Genomic DNA, 21,597 nt, shown 5'->3' with positions numbered 1-21,597 from the left:
AATGGCCACTGGCTCTCATTGTTATTACAATTTAAAAGGACTTGCTCTTGACTTTAATCACATGATTTTCACCAATTGTTAAGTAACCTGCTGCTCTAACCAGCTTGAACTTTTGAAGATAAACCCCTCTTCATTTCAATCGGTAATATGCCGAGTATATGGGTTCATTTCTACTTTTTATAATATCAGTCAATCTAGAATCAGTCGAATTCCGAGCGAGTGCTCGATAGTATAGTGGTTAGTATGCCCGCCTGTCTCGCGGGAGACCGGGGTTCAATTTCCCGTCGGGGAGAGATACACTTCTTGAAATGTTTTGGCCACTGGCTCTCATTGTTATTACAATTTAAAATCACTTGCTGTTCCCTTTTTAACGTTAATTACACCAAACGTTGAGTCACCTGCTGCACTCAAAAGCCTGAACTTTTAAAGATGACTCCTTCTTCATTTCAAACGATTATTTATTAAGTATTAGAGATTATTCCTAGTTACAATTTCTGTCAATCACAAATCTGCCCCACTCTGACCGAGTCCTCGATAGTAAAGTCGTTAGGTTCCCCACATGTAACGCGGGAGACCAGGGTTCAATTCCCCGTCGGGGAGAGCAACTCTTTTTAAAAAAATGGCCACTGGCTCTCATTGTTATTACAATTTAAAAGGACTTGCTTTTGACTTCAATCACGTGATTTTCACCAATTGTGAAGTAACCGGCTGCTCTAACCAGCTTGAACTTTTAAAGATTAACCCCTCTTCATTTCAATCGGTAATATGCCGAGTATATGGGTTCATTTCTACTTTTTATAAAATCAGTCAATCTAGAATCAGTCGAATTCCGAGCGAGTCCTCGATAGTATAGTGGTTAGTATCCCCGCCTGTCACGCGGGAGACCGGGGTTCAATTCCCCGTCGGGGAGAGCAACGCTTTTAAAAAAGAAATTGGCCACTGGCTCTCATTGTTATTACAATTTAAAATCACTTGCTGTTCCCTTTTATAACGTTAATTTCACCAAACGTTAAATCACCTGCTGCACTCAAAAGCCTTAACTTTTAAAGATGAATCCTTCAACATTTCAAGCTATTATTTATTGAGTATTAGAGATTATTTCTAGTTATAATTTCTGTCAATCACAAATCTTCCCACTCTGACCGAGTCCTCGATAGTAAAGCCGTTAGGTTCCCCAAATGTAACGCGGGAGACCAGGGTTCAATTCTCCGTCGCGGAGAAAAACTCTTTTAAAAAAATGGCCACTGGCTCTTATTGTTATTACAATTTAAAAGGACTTGCTTTTGACTTCAATCACGTGATTTTCACCAATTGTGAAGTAACCGGCTGCTCTAACCAGCTTGAACTTTTGAAGATAAACCCCTCTTCATTTCAATCGGTAATATGCCGAGTATATGGGTTCATTTCTACTTTTTATAATACCAGTCAATCTAGAATCAGTCGAATTCCGAGCGAGTCCTCGATAGTATAGTGGTTAGTATCCCCGCCTGTCACGCGGGAGACCGGGGTTCAATTTCCCTTCGGGGAGAGCAACACTTTTAAAAAAGAAATTGGCCACTGGCTCTCATTGGTATTACAATTTAAAATCACTTGCTGTTCCCTTTTATAACTTTAATTTCACCAAACGTTAAATCACCTGCTGCACTCAAAAGCCTTAACTTTTAAAGATGAATCCTTCAACATTTCAAGCTATTATTTATTGAGTATTAGAGATTATTTCTTGTTATAATTTCTGTCAATCACAAATCTTCCCACTCTGACCGAGTCCTCGATAGTAAAGCCGTTAGGTTCCCCAAATGTAACGCGGGAGACCAGGGTTCAATTCTCCGTCGCGGAGAAAAACTCTTTTAAAAAAATGGCCACTGGCTCTTATTGTTATTACAATTTAAAAGGACTTGCTTTTGACTTCAATCACGTGATTTTCACCAATTGTGAAGTAACCGGCTGCTCTAACCAGCTTGAACTTTTGAAGATAAACCCCTCTTCATTTCAATCGGTAATATGCCGAGTATATGGGTTCATTTCTACTTTTTATAATATCAGTCAATCTAGAATCAGTCGAATTCCGAGCGAGTCCTCGATAGTATAGTGGTTAGTATCCCCGCCTGTCACGCGGGAGACCGGGGTTCAATTTCCCTTCGGGGAGGGCAACACTTTTAAAAAAGAAATTGGCCACTGGCTCTCATTGGTATTACAATTTAAAATCACTTGCTGTTCCCTTTTATAACTTTAATTTCACCAAACGTTAAATCACCTGCTGCACTCAAAAGCCTTAACTTTTAAAGATGAATCCTTCAACATTTCAAGCTATTATTTATTGAGTATTAGAGATTATTTCTTGTTATAATTTCTGTCAATCACAAATCTTCCCACTCTGACCGAGTCCTCGATAGTAAAGCCGTTAGGTTCCCCAAATGTAACGCGGGAGACCAGGGTTCAATTCCCCGTCGCGGAGAAAAACTCTTTTTAAAAAAATGGCCACAGGCTCTTATTGTTATTACAATTTAAAAGGACTTGCTCTTGACTTCAATCACGTGATTTTCACCAATTGTGAAGTAACCGGCTGCTCTAACCAGCTTGAACTTTTGAAGATAAACCCCTCTTCATTTCAATCGGTAATATGCCGAGTATATGGGTTCATTTCTACTTTTTATAATATCAGTCAATCTAGAATCAGTCGAATTCCGAGCGAGTCCTCGATAGTATAGTGGTTAGTATCCCCGCCTGTCACGCGGGAGACCGGGGTTCAATTCTCTGTCGGGGAGAACTCTTTTAAAAAAGAAAATGGCCTCTGGCACTCATTGTTATTACAATTTAAAATTACTTGCTGTTCCCTTTTATCACGTTAATTTCACCAAACGTTGAGTCACCTGCTGCACTCAAAAGCCTGAACTTTTAAAGATGAATCCTTCTTCATTTCAAGCTATTATCTACTGAGAATATGAGTGTTTTTTCTGTTATAATTGCTGTCAATCACGAATTAGCCCGACTCTGACCGAGTCCTCGATAGTAACGTCGTTAGTTTCCCCACATGGAACGCGGGAGACCAGGGTTCAATTCCCCGTCGGGAAGAACTACTCTTATAAAAAATGTTTTGGCCTCTGGCTCTCCTTATTGTTATTACTATTTGAAAGGGCGTGCTCTTGATTTTAATCACGTGATTTTCCCTAATCGTTAGGTAACCTGCTGCTCTAACCAGCTTAAACTTTATAGATAAACTCCTCTTCATTTCAATCAGTAATATGCCGAGTATATGGGTTCATTTCTACTTGTTATAATATCAGTCAATCTAGAATCAGTCGAATTCTGAGCGAGTCCTCGATAGTATAGTGGTTAGTATCCCCGCTTGTCACGCGGGAGACCGGAGTTCAATTCCCCGTCGGGGAGAGATACACTTTTTAAAAGGTTTTGGCCACTGGATCTCATTGTTATTACAATTCAAAATCACTTGCTGTTCCCTTTTATAACGTTAATTTCACCAAACGTTAAATCACCTGGTGCACTCAAAAGCCTTAACTTTTAAAGATGAATCCATCTTCATTTCAAACGATTATTTATTAAGTATTAGAGATTATTTCTAGTTATAATTTCTGTCAATCACAAATCTGCCCCACCCTGACCGAGTCCTCGATAGTAAAGCCGTTAGGTTCCCCAAATGTAACGCGGGAGACCAGGGTTCAATTCCCCGTCAGGGAGAGCAACTCTTTTTAAAAAAATGGTCACTGGCTCTCATTGTTATTACAATTTAAAAGGACTTGCTCTTGACTTTAATCGCGTGATTTTCCCTAATCATTAGGTAACCTGCTGCTCTAACCAGCTTGAACGTTTGAAGAGAAATCCATCTTCATTTCAATCGGTAATATGCCGAGTATATGGGTTCATTTCTACGTTTTATAATATCAGTCAATCTAAAATCAGTCGATTTCCGAACGAGTCCTCGATAGTATAGTGGTTAGTATCCCCGCCTGTCTCGCGGGAGACCGGGGTTCAATTTCCCGTCGGGGAGAGATACACTTCTTAAAATGTTTTGGCCACTGGCTCTCATTGTTATTACAATTTAAAATCACTTGCTGTTCCCTTTTATAACGTTAATTTCACCAAACGTTAAGTCATCTGCTGCACTCAAGAGCCTGAACTTTTAAAGATGACTCTTTCTTCATTTCAAACGATTATTTATTAAGTATTAGAGATTATTCCTAGTTACAATTTCTGTCAATCACAAATCTGCCCCACTCTGACCGAGTCCTCGATAGTAAAGTCGTTAGGTTCCCCACATGTAACGCGGGGGACCAGGGTTCAATTCCCCGTCGGAGAGAGCAACTCTTTTTTAAAAAATGGCCACTGGCTCTCATTGTTATTACAGTTTAAAAGGACTTGCTTTTGACTTCAATCACGTGATTTTCACCAATTGTTAAGTAACCGGATGCTCTAACCAGGTTGAACTTTTGAAGATAAACCCCTCTTCATTTCAATCAGTAATATGCCGAGTATATGGGTTCATTTCTACTTTTTATAATATCAGTCAATCTAGAATCAGTCGAATTCCGAGCGAGTCCTCGATAGTATAGTGGTTAGTATCCCCGCCTGTCACGCGGGAGACCGGGGTTCAATTCCCCGTCGGGGAAAGCAACACTTTTAAAAAAGAAATTGGCCACTGGCTCTCATTGTTATTACAATTTAAAATCACTTGCTGTTCCCTTTTATAACGTTAATTTCACCAAACGTTAAATCACCTGGTGCACTCAAAAGCCTTAACTTTTAAAGATGAATCCATCTTCATTTCAAACGATTATTTATTAAGTCCTAGTTACAATTTCTGTCAATCACAAATCTGCCCCACTCTGACCGAGTCCTCGATAGTAAAGTCGTTAGGTTCCCCACATGTAACGCGGGAGACCAGGGTTCAATTCCCCGTCGGGAAGAACTACTCTTTTAAAAAAGAAAATGGCCACTGGCTCTCATTGTTATTACAATTTAAAATTACTTGCTGTTCCCTTTTATCACGTTAATTTCACCAAACGTTGAGTCACCTGCTGCACTCAAAAGCCTGAACTTTTAAAGATGAATCCTTCTTCATTTCAAGCTATTATCTACTGAGAATATGAGTTTTTTTCTGTTATAATTGCTGTCAATCACGAATTAGCCCGACTCTGACCGAGTCCTCGATAGTAACGTCGTTAGTTTCCCCACATGGAACGCGGGAGACCAGGGTTCAATTCCCCGTCGGGAAGAACTACTCTTTTAAAAAATGTTTTGGCCTCTGGCTCTCCTTATTGTTATTACTATTTGAAAAGGCGTGCTCTTGATTTTAATCACGTGATTTTCCCTAATCGTTAGGTAACCTGCTGCTCTAACCAGCTTACACTTTATAGATAAACTCCTCTTCATTTCAATCAGTAATATGCCGAGTATATGGGTTCATTTCTACTTGTTATAATATCAGTCAATCTAGAATCAGTCGAATTCTGAGCGAGTCCTCGATAGTATAGTGGTTAGTAACCCCGCTTCTCACGCGGGAGACCGGAGTTTAATTCCCTGTCGGGGAGAGATACACTTTTCAAAAGGTTTTGGCCACTGGATCTCATTGTTATTACAATTCAAAATCACTTGCTGTTCCCTTTTATAACGTTAATTTCACCAAACGTTAAATCACCTGGTGCACTCAAAAGCCTTAACTTTTAAAGATGAATCCGTCTTCATTTCAAACGATTATTTATTAAGTATTAAAGATTATTTCTAGTTATAATTTCTGTCAATCACAAATCTGCCCCACTCTGACCGAGTCCTCGATAGTAAAGCCGTTAGGTTCCCCAAATGTAACGCGGGAGACCAGGGTTCAATTCCCCGTCGGGGAGAGCAACTCTTTTTTAAAAAATGGTCACTGGCTCTCATTGTTATTACAATTTAAAAGGACTTGCTCTTGACTTTAATCACGTGATTTTCCCTAATCGTTAGGTAACCTGCTGCTCTAACCAGCTTGAACTTTTGAAGATAAACCCCTCTTCATTTCAATGGGTAATATGCCGTATATGTGTTCATTTCTACTTCTTATAATTTCAATGAATCTACAATCAGCCTCATTCTGAGCGAGTCCTCGATAGTATAGTGGTTAGTATCCTCGCCTGTCACGCGGGAGACAGGGGTTCAATTCCCCGTCGGGGAGAGCAACACTTTTAAAAAAGAAATTGGCCACTGGCTCTCATTGTTATTACAATTTAAAATCACTTGCTGTTCCCTTTTATAACGTTAATTTCACCAAAAGTTAAATCACCTGCTGCACTCAAAAGCCTTAACTTTTAAAGATGAATCCTTCAACATTTCAAGCTATTATTTATTGAGTATTAGAGATTATTTCTAGTTATAATTTCTGTCAATCACAAATCTTCCCACTCTGACCGAGTCCTCGATAGTAAAGCCGTTAGGTTCCCCAAATGTAACGCGGGAGACCAGGGTTCAATTCCCCGTCGCGGAGAAAAACTCTTTTTAAAAAAATGGCCACTGGCTCTTATTGTTATTACAATTTAAAAGGACTTGCTCTTGACTTCAATCACGTGATTTTCACCAATTGTGAAGTAACCGGCTGCTCTAACCAGCTTGAACTTTTGAAGATAAACCCCTCTTCATTTCAATCGGTAATATGCCGAGTATATGGGTTAATTTCTACTTTTTATAATATCAGTCAATCTAGAATCAGTCGAAAAACGAGCGAGTCCTCGATAGTATAGTGGTTAGTATCCCCGCCTGTCACGCGGGAGACCGGGTTTCAAATCCCCGTCCGGGAGAGCAACACTTTTAAAAAAGAAATTGGCCACTGGCTCTCATTGTTATTACAATTTAAAATCACTTGCTGTTCCCTTTTAAAACGTTAATTTCACCAAACGTTAAATCACCTGCTGCACTCAAAAGCCTTAACTTTTAAAGATGAATCCTTCAACATTTCAAGCTATTATTTATTGAGTATTAGAAATTATTTCTAGTTATAATTTCTGTCAATCACAAATCTTCCCACTCTGACCGAGTCCTCGATAGTAAAGCCGTTAGGTTCCCCAAATGTAACGCGGGAGACCAGGGTTCAATTCCCCGTCGCGGAGAAAAACTCTTTTTAAAAAAAATGGCCACTGGCTCTCATTGTTATTACAATTTAAAAGGACTTGCTCTTGACTTTAATCACGTGATTTTCACCAATTGTGAAGTAACCTGCTGCTCTAACCAGCTTGAACTTTTAAAGATAAACCCCTCTTCATTTCAATCGGTAACATGCCGAGTATATGGGTTCATTTCTACTTTTTATAATATCAGTCAATCTAGAATCAGCCTCATTCTGAGCGAGTCCTCGATAATATAGTGGTTAGTATCCCCGCCTGTCACGCGGCAGACCGGGGTTCAATTCCACGTCTGGGAAAGCAACTCTTTTTAAAAAGAAAATGGCCACTGGCTCTCATTGTTATTACAATTCAAAATTACTTGCTGTTCCCTTTTATCATGTTAATTTCACCAAACGTTGAGTCACCTGCTGCACTCAAAAGCCTGAACTTTTAAAGATGAATCCTTCTTCATTTCAAGCTATTATTTACTGAGAATATGAGTTTTTTTTTTTATAATTGCTGTCAATCACGAATTAGCCCCACTCTGACCGAGTCCTCGATGATAAAGTCGTTAGTTTCCCCACATGGAACGCGGGAGACCAGGGTTCAATTCCCCATCGGGGAGAGCTACACTTTTTAAAATGTTTTGGCCACAGGCTCTCATTGTTATTACAATTTAAAATCACTTGCTGTTCCCTTTTATAACGTTAATTTCACCAAACGTTGAATCACCTGCGGCACTCAAAAGCCTTAACTTTTAAAGATGAATCCTTCAACATTTCAAGCTATTATTTATTGAGTATTAGAGATTATTTCTAGTTATAATTTCTGTCAATCACAAATCTGCCCCACTCTGACCGAGTCCTCGATAGTAAAGCCGTTAGATTCCCCACATGTGAAGTATTTGAATGACGGCAGGAAACTCCTTGACGGGTAACACACTTTTTATTAAATCTTGACTTGTCACTATACAACGAGTGGTCTCTATTCCTCGGACGACACACACTTCACTCGACACGTGTAGTTACTATTCCTCCGGCTACACACACTTCACTTGACTCGTGTAGCTTCTATTCCTCCGGCTACACACACTTCACTTGACTCGTGTAGCTTCTATTCCTCCGGCTACACACACTTCACTTGACTCGTGTAGCTTCTATTCCTCCGGCTACACACACTTCACTTGACCCCGTAACGTCCGAGGAGCCTACAGGCCCACCCCAGCTTGGGCGTGGGCCACAACCTCTGAGTCCCACGAGCCGGCCCTCTCACGGACGTTCGGCCCCGGGTCCCAGGGTTCCGCCTCCTCATCCGTCTTCAGTTTTCGCTGGTACTCCCTCCCCGTGCGCCTGTGCGCATCCCCTTATATAGTCCCCGCTCACGGGAGACGGAGTGTATGTGGACCTCGACGTGAGCATCGCTCCTTAGTTGACCAATCACGACGCGCTGTTACTACGATCTGTTTTCCCCAGCGCGTGTTACCACTACACAACCAATCACGCCGCGCTGCCACACGATCACTCCCTCTCAAGCGCGTCACCGGCACACAGCCAATCACTACCACATAACCCATGACCCCGCGCTGACCCCTGATCCTTCACCGTCAGCGCGCGTCACCAACACACACAGCCAATCACTACGCGCTGACACACGATCCCTACCCCAGCGCGTATCACCACTACATCACCCCCTCCCACATAGCTCGCAGCCAGCCCGGCTGCTAAACAACAACACAACACAACGTCAACACAAGAAAAACCCCACCCCCCAGTGTGCCCTGTAACGCAACAACAACAACACAACAACAACAACAACCTATGTACAAATCGACAACCAACACAATAAAAGTCAACAACAACACACACAACACCTAGATAAGAAGCTATGTACAGCCCGACGAACAACACAATAAAAGCGAATTCCAGAAAATGAACGCGTCCAGTGTCTCTGCGACTACATGCAGTGACGAGGCGCTCCGGCCGCCTCGACTCCTCAATCGGTAGATCATAACAAGTAGCGCGACCTAGCGCGAGTCCGCCTGGTCGGTCCGTCGTATGGGACGGGACGCTGACGACCGTCCGGTGGCTCCGGCTGCTCTGGACGGCGTGGATCGGGCCTGGAAGGACCGGCCGCGCCGCGAAGATCCGGCCGCCGGTGGTCGGCAGCTGTCAGTTCCGAGACACCTGGGAGCGGATCAGGCGGAGACATGTGAGGATCAGGCAGAGACATTTCCCCCCTTGGGTCGTCGGTCACGTCACATGCTCGGCCCTCACGACACAAAGGGAGGCCATATGGAGGCGAGAACGGTTTCAGTCGGGAGGGGTGGACGTACCAACGGCGCTTTCCCCATTTTATTTGAACGCACTGGGGGCGTGCAACCCGCACGACCTCCATGGGTCCCCGCCATGGCTTCAACAATTTAGGCGACGTAGCCAAAGGTGCCTGAGGGCAATGCAGCCAGGCCCTATCACCTGGTTTCCAGTCGTGCACGGACACCTTCCGTGCACGCAACCGCTCGTTTGCAATTTGGCGAGCCCGCGAATTAAGCCGTGCGGCCTCCCTTGCCTCTGTCAGCTTATGGATATTAAATTTAATATGTTCTGCCAATTTCGAATTTGTTCGTGGTGCGGACAGGCCCAGCTGCGTTTCCATGGGCGGGTCGGCTTCCCGACCGTACATCAGATAGAATGGGGAAAATCCCGTTGCTGAATGGGGGGCCATTCTATACGCGGCGAGGACCCCCGGGACCTGCAGGTCCCAATCAACATGTGCCTCACACACCTGCTGGCACAGCATAGAAGTCAAAGTCCTGTGGAGTCTCTCCACCATCCCGTCCGTCTGTGGGTGGTACGGGGAGGTACGCACCTTCTTAGTACCCAATAGGTCGCACACCTCTTGCAGCAATTTACTTGAAAAATGTTTCCCTTGGTCGGTCAGCAAGCGTTCGGGAGCCCCCTTGTCCAGGACGTAGACCTGGACAAAGGCGTCCGTCACAGCCGCCGCCGACTGGTTGGCGAGTGGCCACGCCATAGGCCACCGGGTAAAATATTCGACACCCACCAACAGGTACTTATTACCCCTAGGCGTGACTGGAAAAGGCCCCAAAATATCGAGCGCAACGAGCTCGTTAGTGCGCGAGACCTGAATAGATTGCAGCGGTGGATTAGATGCCACGGGCGGTGGTTTCTGTCTGGCGCAATCAACACATCCCTTTAGAATATTCACCACGTCACTCTCCATCCCCGGCCAATAATAGTCACGCTGAAGCAGAGCAAGCGTTTTGTTTCCTCCCAAATGCAAGAGGCGTTCATGTGCGGCCAAGACAACTTTCCCCCTCACAGCGGAAGGCACCACAAGTGAGTGCCGCCGGGACAAACTATCCCATCTCATTAATAGGCCTTGCTTAAGTACCCAGGAGCCAGTTCGCTCCCGGCCCTCCTCGGGACCCCCCACCCTGCGGCGCAATGCTAGCAGGGAGCTGTCTTCCATTTGGAGACGGCCCCACTCAATCAGCGACAGTGAGAGTAGCGAGTCCTCTCCCTCAGGGGTAGCGGGAACATCCCCGATTGGTGCACCCGCGGTCGCAGCCAACGCCCCCATACCTTCCCCAACTGTCAGTTTACAGCACGCCGATCCCGATAAGCAGGCACATTTGTGACAAGGCGACAATCGCGACAGGGCATCGGCGTTTGTGTGGCGCAACCCCTTACGGTATGTAGTCGTGAACTGATAGTCCTGGAGGACTTCCAACCACCGTGACAATTGGCCCGAGGGTTGGGCGACCCTCAATGAATACTGAAGCGCCGCGTGGTCCGTCCGGACCGTAAAGTGACGGCCATAGAGATACGGTCTAAATTGTTGTACAAAAAAAACAATAGCAAGCAGCTCGCGACGGGTGACGCAGTAGCGCTGCTCCGCCGGTGACAATACCCTGCTACCATAGGCGACCACCCTTTCGACTCCCCCAACGACTTGCGAGAGCACCCCCCCAATGCCCGTGTTGCTAGCATCCGTGTCTAGCAAGAAGGGACTCGCAAAGTCAGAATAACGCAAGGGTGGGGCACCCACCAAGGCATCCCGGAGGGAGCAGAACGCGGCCTCCTCCTCCGGTCCCCATCGGAACTTGACTCCTTTTGCCGTTAGAGCGTGCAAGGGTTTTGCAATGGTGGCGAAATGCTCAACGAATCGGCGGTAATAAGAAGCAAAACCGATGAAACTGCGCACGTCCGAAACTGACGTGGGCGTCGGCCATGAACTGACACAGTCCGTCTTCGCGGGATCGGTAGAGATCCCCGAAGAGTCGACAATGTGGCCCAAGTATCTAACGGACTTACGAAGAAGGTGGCATTTGGCCGGTTTAAACTTTAAATTAGCCGATCATATTCTCAAGAACACCCTTCTCAATCGCTGGAGGTGTTCCTCAAACGTCTTACTGAAAACAATGACATCGTCAAGGTAAATCAAGCACGTATCCCATTGCAAGCCCGACAAAACCAACTCCATAAGGCGCTGAAACGTCGCGGGAGCGGAGTGAAGTCCCATGGGTAACCGGTTAAACTGGAACAGGCCCCCTGGAGTCCGAAATGCTGTCTTAGGTTTAGACTCGTCGTCGAGTGGCAACTGCCAGAATCCCGATAATAAATCAAGAGTCGAAAAATATCGCGCACCAGACAATGCATCGAGGAACTCGTCCATTCTGGGGAGCGGATACGCGTCAGCCACAGAGATTTTATTCAGGCAACGGAAATCTACGCAAAATCGCAAGGACCCGTCCTGCTTTTTAACCAGCACAATAGGTGCTCCCCAAGGACTGGAAGAAGGCGAAATAATTTCGGCTTCCAGCATATCGTTGACGGCCGACTGAACGTGTTCCTTCTCAGCAGGACTCAGTCGGAAGGGATTTTGCCTGACCGGTGCCGCATCGCCCGTTTCAATATGGTGGCGTAACAGGTTCGTGCACCCAATGTCATACTTATGCTTACTGAACACATCAGAAAACTCTATCAGCAACGCACGCAGCGCACCCAACTGTACCGTTGACAAATCGTTCGAGTCCGCGCACAGAGAATCGACCCATCCAAGGTCCTCCCTCACTGTAATGTTCCGCGTGGGGCTCGGATCAACCTGCGCAACCAGCCGCTCTTCCGCAGGGACCCGTGCCGCGTGAGCTAGCACGGTGCCCTGCTGAATAACGGCCGGCCGCGACCCAGCATTTAAAACCATGACAAACGGGTCCTTGTCAGCCCGAACCAAAGTGTGAGCCACCGACAAATCGAGACCTCCGACAGCCCTAATTGAAGGACCCAAAAGCATGCTTTGTTCCGAGGTCTCCCCCACCCACGGTTTCCGCAACCGGAGGGGAATTAACATCTGTGAATCCGGGGGCACGTGCACGGTCTGTGTCGCCAACGCTTGTATCGTAGCGCACGCCGTCCGAATTTCAGTAGGGTTCGTTAAAAATGAAATACGGCGACCCGATGGTAGTTCAATGCAACGCTGATCGATGAGAATTTTAATGGGCATTTTAGCCAAAAAATCTGTGCCCAATAGACAAGGAACCGCCAAGGAAGAAGAAACGAAAACGGGTCCCGAAGATTTTATATCTCCAATGCAAATGGACGCCCTAATCTGACCGATAATGCCCAACGATCCCCCATTAGCGGCGTAAAATGGCACGTCCACTGGGAGCAGCGGTCGACATTGGACGGGGAGAATGTTGTAAATGAGGTCCGATATAATAGTCGCCGACGCCCCCGTGTCCACTAACACCCTGACCTCGACCCCATCAATGAATCCCGTAACGATGGATGATCCCGCCGAGGCAGCCACTATTCTGTGCCCCAACTCCGACCATTTAATGTCCCCCCGGTCCCGGCAGAACCCCCCTCGCCGAACCGAATCCCCGAACCCTAACCAGCTCTCCTCTGCCGCAACGCGATGGCCCATGTGTGTCGTGAATGTAGGCCGAGCATGTGAGGTGCCGCGACTTGCCGGGGTTAGTAGGGACGACTTGGAGCTTGGTCGTCGTCCAGCCGAGGTCCCATGGCGCGCTGACGTGGAGCGCGGCAACCGGACGCCACGTGGCCCCGGAGGCCGCAGTTATAACACGTGATGAGGGTCGTCGGAGATCTCGGTTGCTCCAGCTTGCGGGCCGATCGCAGAGGCGAATGACCCCCGACCTCCAGTCCCCTGGTCGTCCCGTGGTGAACGCCTCCTCTCGTGGGCTGACAACTTGGGGTTCGGTGACCACCGGGCCCGGAGCTGAGGCCACGGCAGCGTTGCAGACGACCGCCTGTTTACGTTGAAGGACCTCGTGCGCCTGTATACTTGTTGTGACCCGCAAGGAAGAAATATCGATCTCGTCGGCCGTGTTGATGGGGACCCCCAGGTCCTGGGCCAACTTGAGCAGTTGCTCCAAGACCAACGCGTCCTGGCCCTCCTCGTCCATACGAGGGAACGCGGCGTCGGCGAGAGCCAGCAACGCCGTCCGGTAGGCGAGCACAGTCTCCATGTCCGCCTTCCGCCTTGCGTAAAAATGATGGCGACACGCCGAGGGAGGTCCGTAGACCTTGGCCATGAGACCCAACGCGGCCTTAAGCGTGGAGCGGTCCGACCTCCATGCTGACGTGAAGGCCGCGAGCGCGTTGTCGTCCAACATGGCAGGCAGTGCCCGCAGCGCCGTAGCGTCGGACCAGGCGGACATTTCCTGATGCGCCAGAAATCTGCGCTGGAATTGGCCCCAGTCCCCGCCATCCGCCTTGAAGGCTGACAATGTTGGAAGGCGCTGTTGAAAGATGAAGTCGTCCTATGCCTCTGGTTCCTCTCCGCCGCTCCGTCGGTGTGAGAGATGGCGGCCCCAATGGCTGGTGTCTGATGGCGGTCCGCAGCGCGCGTTGATGACGTAAGCGGGCGCGCTTGGAGAACCGCCGCCACGTGGTGCTCGCCGTTCCCGCCAAAAGATGGCCGCGCAGTAGAAAGGGCGGGAATCCCCCAGTCATTTTGGCGGGAATCCGCAGGGTGACCCTGTTGAATGTCCGCCGACGTCCCCACTCCTCCCGACGTGCTGATCTCCGCCAGGATGGACGCGGCGGCGAGCAGCAGCTCCGCCAGATGGGAGTGCGCCTCGCGGAGCACGGCTTCGGTCCCCAATCGCTCGTCCGGCGCCCTCCGCGGATCCTGCGGCGTCGGCATTTCTTCTTCCTCACCCCCCGATGCCAGCTGGCCCGAGTCGTCAAGGTTATCCTCGTGGTCAATCTCGTGAGTCCGACGGGTCTTCCTTGTATCCATGCTTGGAAGACTGTTTCACTTCTGACACCAGTTGAAGTATTTGAATGACGGCAGGAAACTCCTTGACGGGTAACACACTTTTTATTAAATCTTGACTTGTCACTATACAACGAGTGGTCTCTATTCCTCGGACGACACACACTTCACTCGACACGTGTAGTTACTATTCCTCCGGCTACACACACTTCACTTGACTCGTGTAGCTTCTATTCCTCCGGCTACACACACTTCACTTGATTCGTGTAGCTTCTATTCCTCCGGCTACACACACTTCACTTGACTCGTGTAGCTTCTATTCCTCCGGCTACACACACTTCACTTGACTCGTGTAGCTTCTATTCCTCCGGCTATACACACTTCACTTGACCCCGTAACGTCTGTGGAGCCTACAGGCCTACCCCAGCTTGGGCGTGGGCCACAACCTCTGAGTCCCACGAGCCGGCCCTCTCACGGACGTTCGGCCCCGGGTCCCAGGGTTCCGACTCCTCCTCCGTCTTCAGTCTTCGCTGGTACTCCGTCCCCGTGCGCCTGTGCGCATCCCCTTATATAGTCGCCGCTCATGGGAGACGGAGTGTATGCGGACCTCGACGTGAGCATCGCTCCTTAGTTGACCAATCACGACGCGCTGTTCCTACGATCCGTTTTCCCCAGCGCGTGTTACCACTACACAACCAATCACGCCGCGCTGCCACACGATCACTCCCTCTCAAGCGCGTCACCGGCACACAGCCAATCACTACCACATAACCCATGACCCCGCGCTGACCCCTGATCCTTCACCGTCAGCGCGCGTCACCAACACACACAGCCAATCACTACGCGCTGACACACGATCCCTACCCCAGCACGTATCACCACTACACATGTAACGCGGGAGACCAGGGTTCAATTTCCCGTCGGGGAGAGCAACTCTTTTTTAAAAAATGGCCACTGGCTCTCATTGTTATTACAATTTAAAAGGACTTGCTCTTGACTTTAATCACGTGATTTTCACCAATCGTTAGGTAACCTGCTGCTCTAACCAGCTTGAACTTTTAAAGATAAACCCCTCTTCATTTCAATCAGTAATATGCCGAGAATATGGGTTCATTTCTACTTGTTATAATATCAGTCAATCTAGAATCAGTCGCATTCTGAGCGAGTCCTCGATAGTATAGTGGTTAGTATCCCTGCCTGTCACGCGGGAGACCGGGGTTCAATTCCCCGTCGGGGAGAGCAATACTTTTTAAAATGTTTTGGCGACTGGCTCTCATTGTTATTACAATTTAAAATCACTTGCTGTTCCCTTTTATCACGTTAATTTCACCAAACGTTAAGTCACCTGCTGCACTCAAAAGCCTGAACTTTTAAAGATGACTCCTTATTCATTTCAAACGATTATTTATTGAGTATTAGAGATTATTTCTAATTATAATTTCTGTCAATCACAAATCTGCCCCACTCTGACCGAGTCATCGATAGCAAAGCCGTTAGATTCCCCACATGTAACGCGGGAGACCAGGGTTCAATTCCCCGTCTGGGGAGCAACTCTTTTTAAAAAAAATGGCCACTGGCTCTCATTGTTATTACAATTTAAAATTACTTGCTGTACCCTTTTATCATGTTAATTACACCAAACGTTGAGTCACCTGCTGCACTCAAAAGCCTGAACTTTTAAAGATGACTCCTTCTTCATTTCAAACGATTATTTATTAAGTATTAGAGATTATTTCTAGTTATAATTTCTGTCAATCACAAATCTGCCCCACTCTGACCGAGTCCTCGATAGTAAAGTCGTTAGGTTCCCCACATGTAACGCGGGAGATCAGGGTTCAATTCCCCGTCTGGGGAGCAACTCTTTTTTTAAAAAATGGCCACTGGCTCTCATTGTTATTACAATTTAAAATTACTTGCTGCTCCCTTTTATCACGTTAATTTCACCACCTGCTGCACTCAAAAGCCTGAACTTTTAAAAATGAATCCTTCTTCATTTCAAGCTATTATCTACTGAGAATATGAGTTTGTTTTGTTATAATTGCTGTCAATCACGAATTAGCCCCACTCTGACCGAGTCCTCGATAGTAACGTCGTTAGTTTCCCCACATGGAACGCGGGAGACCAGGGTTCATTTCCCCGTCGGGAAGAACTATTCTTTTAAAAAATGTTTTGGCCTCTGGCTCTCCTTATTTTTATTACTATTTGAAAGGACTTGCTCTTGATTTTAATCACGTGATTTTCCCTAATCATTAGGTAACCTGCTGCTGTAACCAGCTTGAACTTTTAAAGATAAACCCCTCTTCATTTCAATCAGTAATATGCCGAGAATATGGGTTTATTTCTACTTGTTATAATATCAGTCAATCTAGAATCTGTCGCATGCTGAGCGAGTCCTCGATAGTATAGTGGTTAGTATCCCCGCCTGTCACGCGGGAGACCGGGGTTCAATTCCCCGTCGGGGAGAGCTACACTTTTTAAAATGTTTTGGCCACTGGCTCTCATTGTTATTACAATTTAAAATCACTTGCTGTTCCCTTTTCTAACGTTAATTTCACCAAACGTTAAATCACCTGCTGCACTCAAAAGCCTTTACATTTAAAGATGACTCCTTCAACATTTCAAGCTATTATTTATTGAGTATTAGAGATTATTTCTAGTTATAATTTCTGTCAATCACAAATCTGCCCCACTCAGACCGGGTCCTCGATAGTAAAGTCGTTAGGTTCCCCACATGTAACGCGGGAGACCAGGGTTCAATTCCCTGTCGGGGAGAGCAACTCTTTTTAAAAAAATGGCCACTGGCTCTCATTGTTATTACAATTTAAAATTACTTGCTGTTCCCTTTTATCACGTTATTTCACCACCTGCTGCACTCAAAAGCCTGAACTTTTAAAAATGAATCCTTCTTCATTTCAAGCTATTATCTACTGAGAATATGAGTTTGTTTTGTTATAATTGCTGTCAATCACGAATTAGCCCCACTCTGACCGAGTCCTTGATAGTAACGTCGTTAGTTTCCCCACATGGAACGCGGGAGACCAGGGTTCATTTCCCCGTCGGGAAGAACTATTCTTTTAAAAAATGTTTTGGCCTCTGGCTCTCCTTATTGTTATTACTATTTGAAAGGACTTGCTCTTGATTTTAATCACGTGATTTTCCCTAATCGTTAGGTAACCTGCTGCTGTAACCAGCTTGAACTTTTAAAGATAAACCGCTCTTCATTTCAATCAGTAATATGCCGAGAATATGGGTTCATTTCTACTTGTTATAATATCAGTCAATCTAGAATCTGTCGCATTCTGAGCGAGTCCTCGATAGTATAGTGGTTAGTATCCCCGCCTGTCACGCGGGAGACCGGGGTTGAATTCCCCGTCGGGGAGAGCAATACTTTTTAAAATGTTTTGGCGACTGGCTCTCATTGTTATTACAATTTAAAGTCACTTGCTGTTGTTCCCTTTTATAACGTTAATTTCACCAAACGTTAAATCACCTGCTGCACTCAAAAGCCTTAACTTTTAAAGATGAATCCTTCAACATTTCAAGCTATTATTTATTGAGTATTAGAGATTATTTCTAGTTATAATTTCTGTCAATCACAAATCTGCCTCACCCTGACCGAGTCCTCGATAGTAAAGCCGTTAGGTTCCCCACATGTAACGCGGGAGACCAGTGTTCAATTCCCCGTCGGGGAGAGTGTAACTCTTTTAAAAAAGAAAATGGCCACTGGCTCTCATTGTTATTACAATTTAAAAGGACTTGCCCTTGACTTTAATCACGTGATTTTCACCAATTATGAAGTAACCTGCTGCTCTAACCAGCTTGAACTTTTAAAGATAAACCCCTCTTCATTTCAATCGGTAATATGAAGAGTATATGGGTTCATTTCTAGTTGTCATAATATCAGTCAATCTAGAATCAGTCGCATTCTGAGCGAGTCCTCGATAGTATAGTGGTTAGTATCCCCGCCTGTCACTCGGGAGACCGGGGTTCAATTCCCCGTCGGGGAGAGCAACACTTTTTAAAATGTTTTGGCCACTGGCTCTCATTGTTATTTCAATTTAAAATCACTTGCTGTTCCCTTTTATCACGTTAATTTCACCAAACGTTGAGTCACCTGCTGCACTCAAAAGCCTGAACTTTTAAAGATGAATCCTTCTTCATTTCAAGCTATTATTTACTGAGGATATGAGTTTTTTTTTATAATTGCTGTCAATCACGAATTAGCCCCACTCTGACCGAGTCCTCGATGATAAAGTCGTTAGTTTCCCCACATGGAACGCGGGAGACCAGGGTTCAATTCCCCGGCGGGGAGAGCTACACTTTTTAAAATGTTTTGGCCACTGGCTCTCATTGTTATTACAATTTAAAATCACTTGCTGTTCCCTTATAAACGTTAATTTCACCAAACGTTAAGTCACCTGCTGCACTCAAAAGCCTGAACATTTAAAGATGACTCCTTCTTCATTTCAAACGATTATTTATTAAGTATTAGAGATTATTCCTAGTTATAATTTCTGTCAATCACAAATGTGCCCCACTCTGACCGAGTCCTCGATAGTAAAGTCGTTAGGTTCCCCACATGTAACGCGGGAGACCAGGGTTCAATGTCCCGTCTGGGGAACAACTCTTTTCTAAAAAATGACCACTGGCTCTCATTGTTTTTACAATTAAAAATTATTTGCTGTACCCTTTTATCACGTTAATTACACCAAACGTTGAGCCACCTGCTGCACTCAAAAGCCTGAACTTTTAAAGATGACTCCTTCTTCATTTCAAACGACTATTTATTAAGTATTAGAGATTATTTCTAGTTATAATTTCTGTCAATCACAAATCTGCCCCACTCTGACCGAGTCCTCGATAGTAACGTCGTTAGTTTCCCCACATGGAACGCGGGAGACCAGGGTTCAATTCCACGTCTGGGAGAACTACTCTTTTAAAAATGTTTTGGCCTCTGGCTCTCCTTATTGTTATTACTATTTGAAAGGACTTGCTCTTGACTTTATTCACGTGATTTTTCCTAATCGTTAGGTAACCTGCTGCTCTAACCAGCTTGAACTTTTAAAGATAAAACCCTCTTCATTTCAATCAGTAATATGCCGAGAATATGGGTTCATTTCTACTTGTTATAATATCAGTCAATCTAGAATCAGTCGCATTCTGAGCGGGTCCTCGATAGTATAGAGGTTAGTATCCCCGCCTGTCACGAGGGAGACCGGGGTTCAATTCCCCGTCTGGGAGAGCAACTCTATTTAAAAAGAAAATGTAGACTGGCTCTCATTGTTATTACAATTTAAAATTACTTGCTGTTCCCTTTTATCACGTTAATTTCACCAAACGTTGAGTCACCTGCTGCACACAAAAGCCTGAACTTTTAAAGATGAATCCTTCTTCATTTCAAGCTATTATCTACTGAGAATATGAGTTTTTTTCTGTTATAATTGCTGTCAATCACGAATTAGCCCCACTCTGACCGAGTCCTCGATAGTAACGTCGTTAGTTTCCCCAAATGGAACGTGGGAAACCAGGGTTCAATTCCCCGTCGGGGAGAAATACTCTTTTAAAAATGTTTTGGCCTCTGGCTCTCCTTATTGTTATTACTATTTGAAAGGACTTGCTCTTGACATTAATCACGTGATTTTCCCTAATCGTTAGGTAACCTGCTTCTCTAACCAGCTTGAACTTTTAAAGATAACCCCTCTTCATTTCAATCGGTAATATGCCGAGTATATGGGTTCATTTCTACTTGTTATAATATCAGTCAATCTAGAATCAGTCGAATTTTGAGCGAGTCCTCGATAGTATAGTGGTTAGTATCCCCGCCTGTCACGCGGGAGACCGGGGTTCAATTCCCCGTTGGGGAGAGCTACGCTTTCAAAATGTTTTGGCCACTGGCTCTCATTGTTATTACAATTTAAAATCACTTGCTGTTTCCTTTTATAACGTTAATTTCACATAACGTTAAATCACCTGCTGCACTCAAAAGCCTGAACATTTAAAGATGACTCCTTCTTCATTTCAAACGATTATTTATTAAGTATTAGAGATTATTTCTAGTTATAATTTCTGTCAATCACAAATCTGCCCCACTCTGACCGAGTCCTCGGTAGTAAAGTCGTTAGGTTCCCCACATGTAACGCGGGAGACCAGGGTTCAATTCCCCGTCGGGGAGAGCAACTCTTTAAAAAAAAATGGCCACTGGCTCTCATTGTTATTACAATTAAAAATGACTTGCTGTTCCCTTTTATCACGTTAATTTCACCAAACGTTGAGTCACCTGCTGCACTCAAAAGCCTGAACTTTTAAAGAGGACTCCTTCTTCATTTCAAACGATTATTTATTAAGTATTAGAGATTATTTCTAGTTGTAACTTCTGTCAATCACAAATCTGCCCCACTGACCGAGTCCTCGATAATAAAGTCGATAGGTTCCCCACATGTAACGCGGGAGACCAGGGTTCAATTCCCCGTCGGGGAGAGTAACTCTTTTTAAGAAAATGGTCACTGGCTCTCATTGTTATTACAATTTAAAAGGACTTGCTCTTGACTTTAATCACGTGATTTTCACCAATTGTTAAGTAACCTGCTGCTCTAACCAGCTTGAACTTTTGAAGAGAAACCCCTCTTCATTTCAATCGGTAATATGCCGAGTATATGGGTTCATTTCTACTTCTTATAATTTCAGTCAATCTACAATCAGCCTCATTCTGAGCGAGTCCTCGATAGCATTGTGGTTAGTATCCCTGCCTGTCACGCGGGAGACGGGGTTCAATTTTCCGTCGGGGAGAGCAACTCTTTTTAAAAAGAAAATGGCCATTGACTCTCATTGTTATTACAATTTAAAATTACTTGCTGTTCCCTTTTATCACGTTAATTTCACCAAACGTTGAGTCACCTGCTGCACTCAAAGGCCTGAACTTTTAAAGATGAATCCTTCTTCATTTCAAGCTATTATTTACTGAGAATATGAGATTTTTTTTTGTTATTATTGCTGTCAATCACGAATTAGCCCCACTCTGACCGAGTCCTCGATAGTAACGTCGTTAGTTTCCCCACATGGAACGCGGGAGACCAGGGTTCAATTCCCCATCGGGGAGAGCTACACTTTTTAAAATGTTTTGGCCACAGGCTCTCATTGTTATTACAATTTAAAATCACTTGCTGTTCCCTTTTATAACGTTAATTTCACCAAACGTTGAATCACCTGCGGCACTCAAAAGCCTTAACTTTTAAAGATGAATCCTTCAACA

General features: G+C 45.4%; 4 non-coding genes across 4 annotated transcripts; all 4 read left to right on the top strand.

The window, feature by feature from the left end:
• The first annotated feature begins 838 nt into the window (after window positions 1-838).
• TRNAD-GUC (transfer RNA aspartic acid (anticodon GUC)) lies at window positions 839-910 on the top strand. The gene has a single exon. It is a non-coding gene; the product is annotated as a tRNA-Asp (tRNA).
• Window positions 911-4,553: 3,643 nt separating this feature from the next.
• On the top strand, window positions 4,554-4,625 carry TRNAD-GUC (transfer RNA aspartic acid (anticodon GUC)). Its single transcript has one exon. It is a non-coding gene; the product is annotated as a tRNA-Asp (tRNA).
• A 12,114-nt stretch (window positions 4,626-16,739) lies between these two features.
• On the top strand, window positions 16,740-16,811 carry TRNAD-GUC (transfer RNA aspartic acid (anticodon GUC)). Its single transcript has one exon. It is a non-coding gene; the product is annotated as a tRNA-Asp (tRNA).
• A 3,329-nt stretch (window positions 16,812-20,140) lies between these two features.
• On the top strand, window positions 20,141-20,212 carry TRNAD-GUC (transfer RNA aspartic acid (anticodon GUC)). Its single transcript has one exon. It is a non-coding gene; the product is annotated as a tRNA-Asp (tRNA).
• Window positions 20,213-21,597: the final 1,385 nt, after the last annotated feature.

The sequence above is a fragment of the Lampetra fluviatilis genome, chromosome 66, assembly GCF_964198595.1.
Source record: "Lampetra fluviatilis chromosome 66, kcLamFluv1.1, whole genome shotgun sequence".
Taxonomy (NCBI): Eukaryota; Metazoa; Chordata; class Hyperoartia; order Petromyzontiformes; family Petromyzontidae; genus Lampetra; species Lampetra fluviatilis.
Note: the sequence above shows the minus strand (reverse complement) of the source record. Positions and strands in the feature narration are given on the sequence as shown.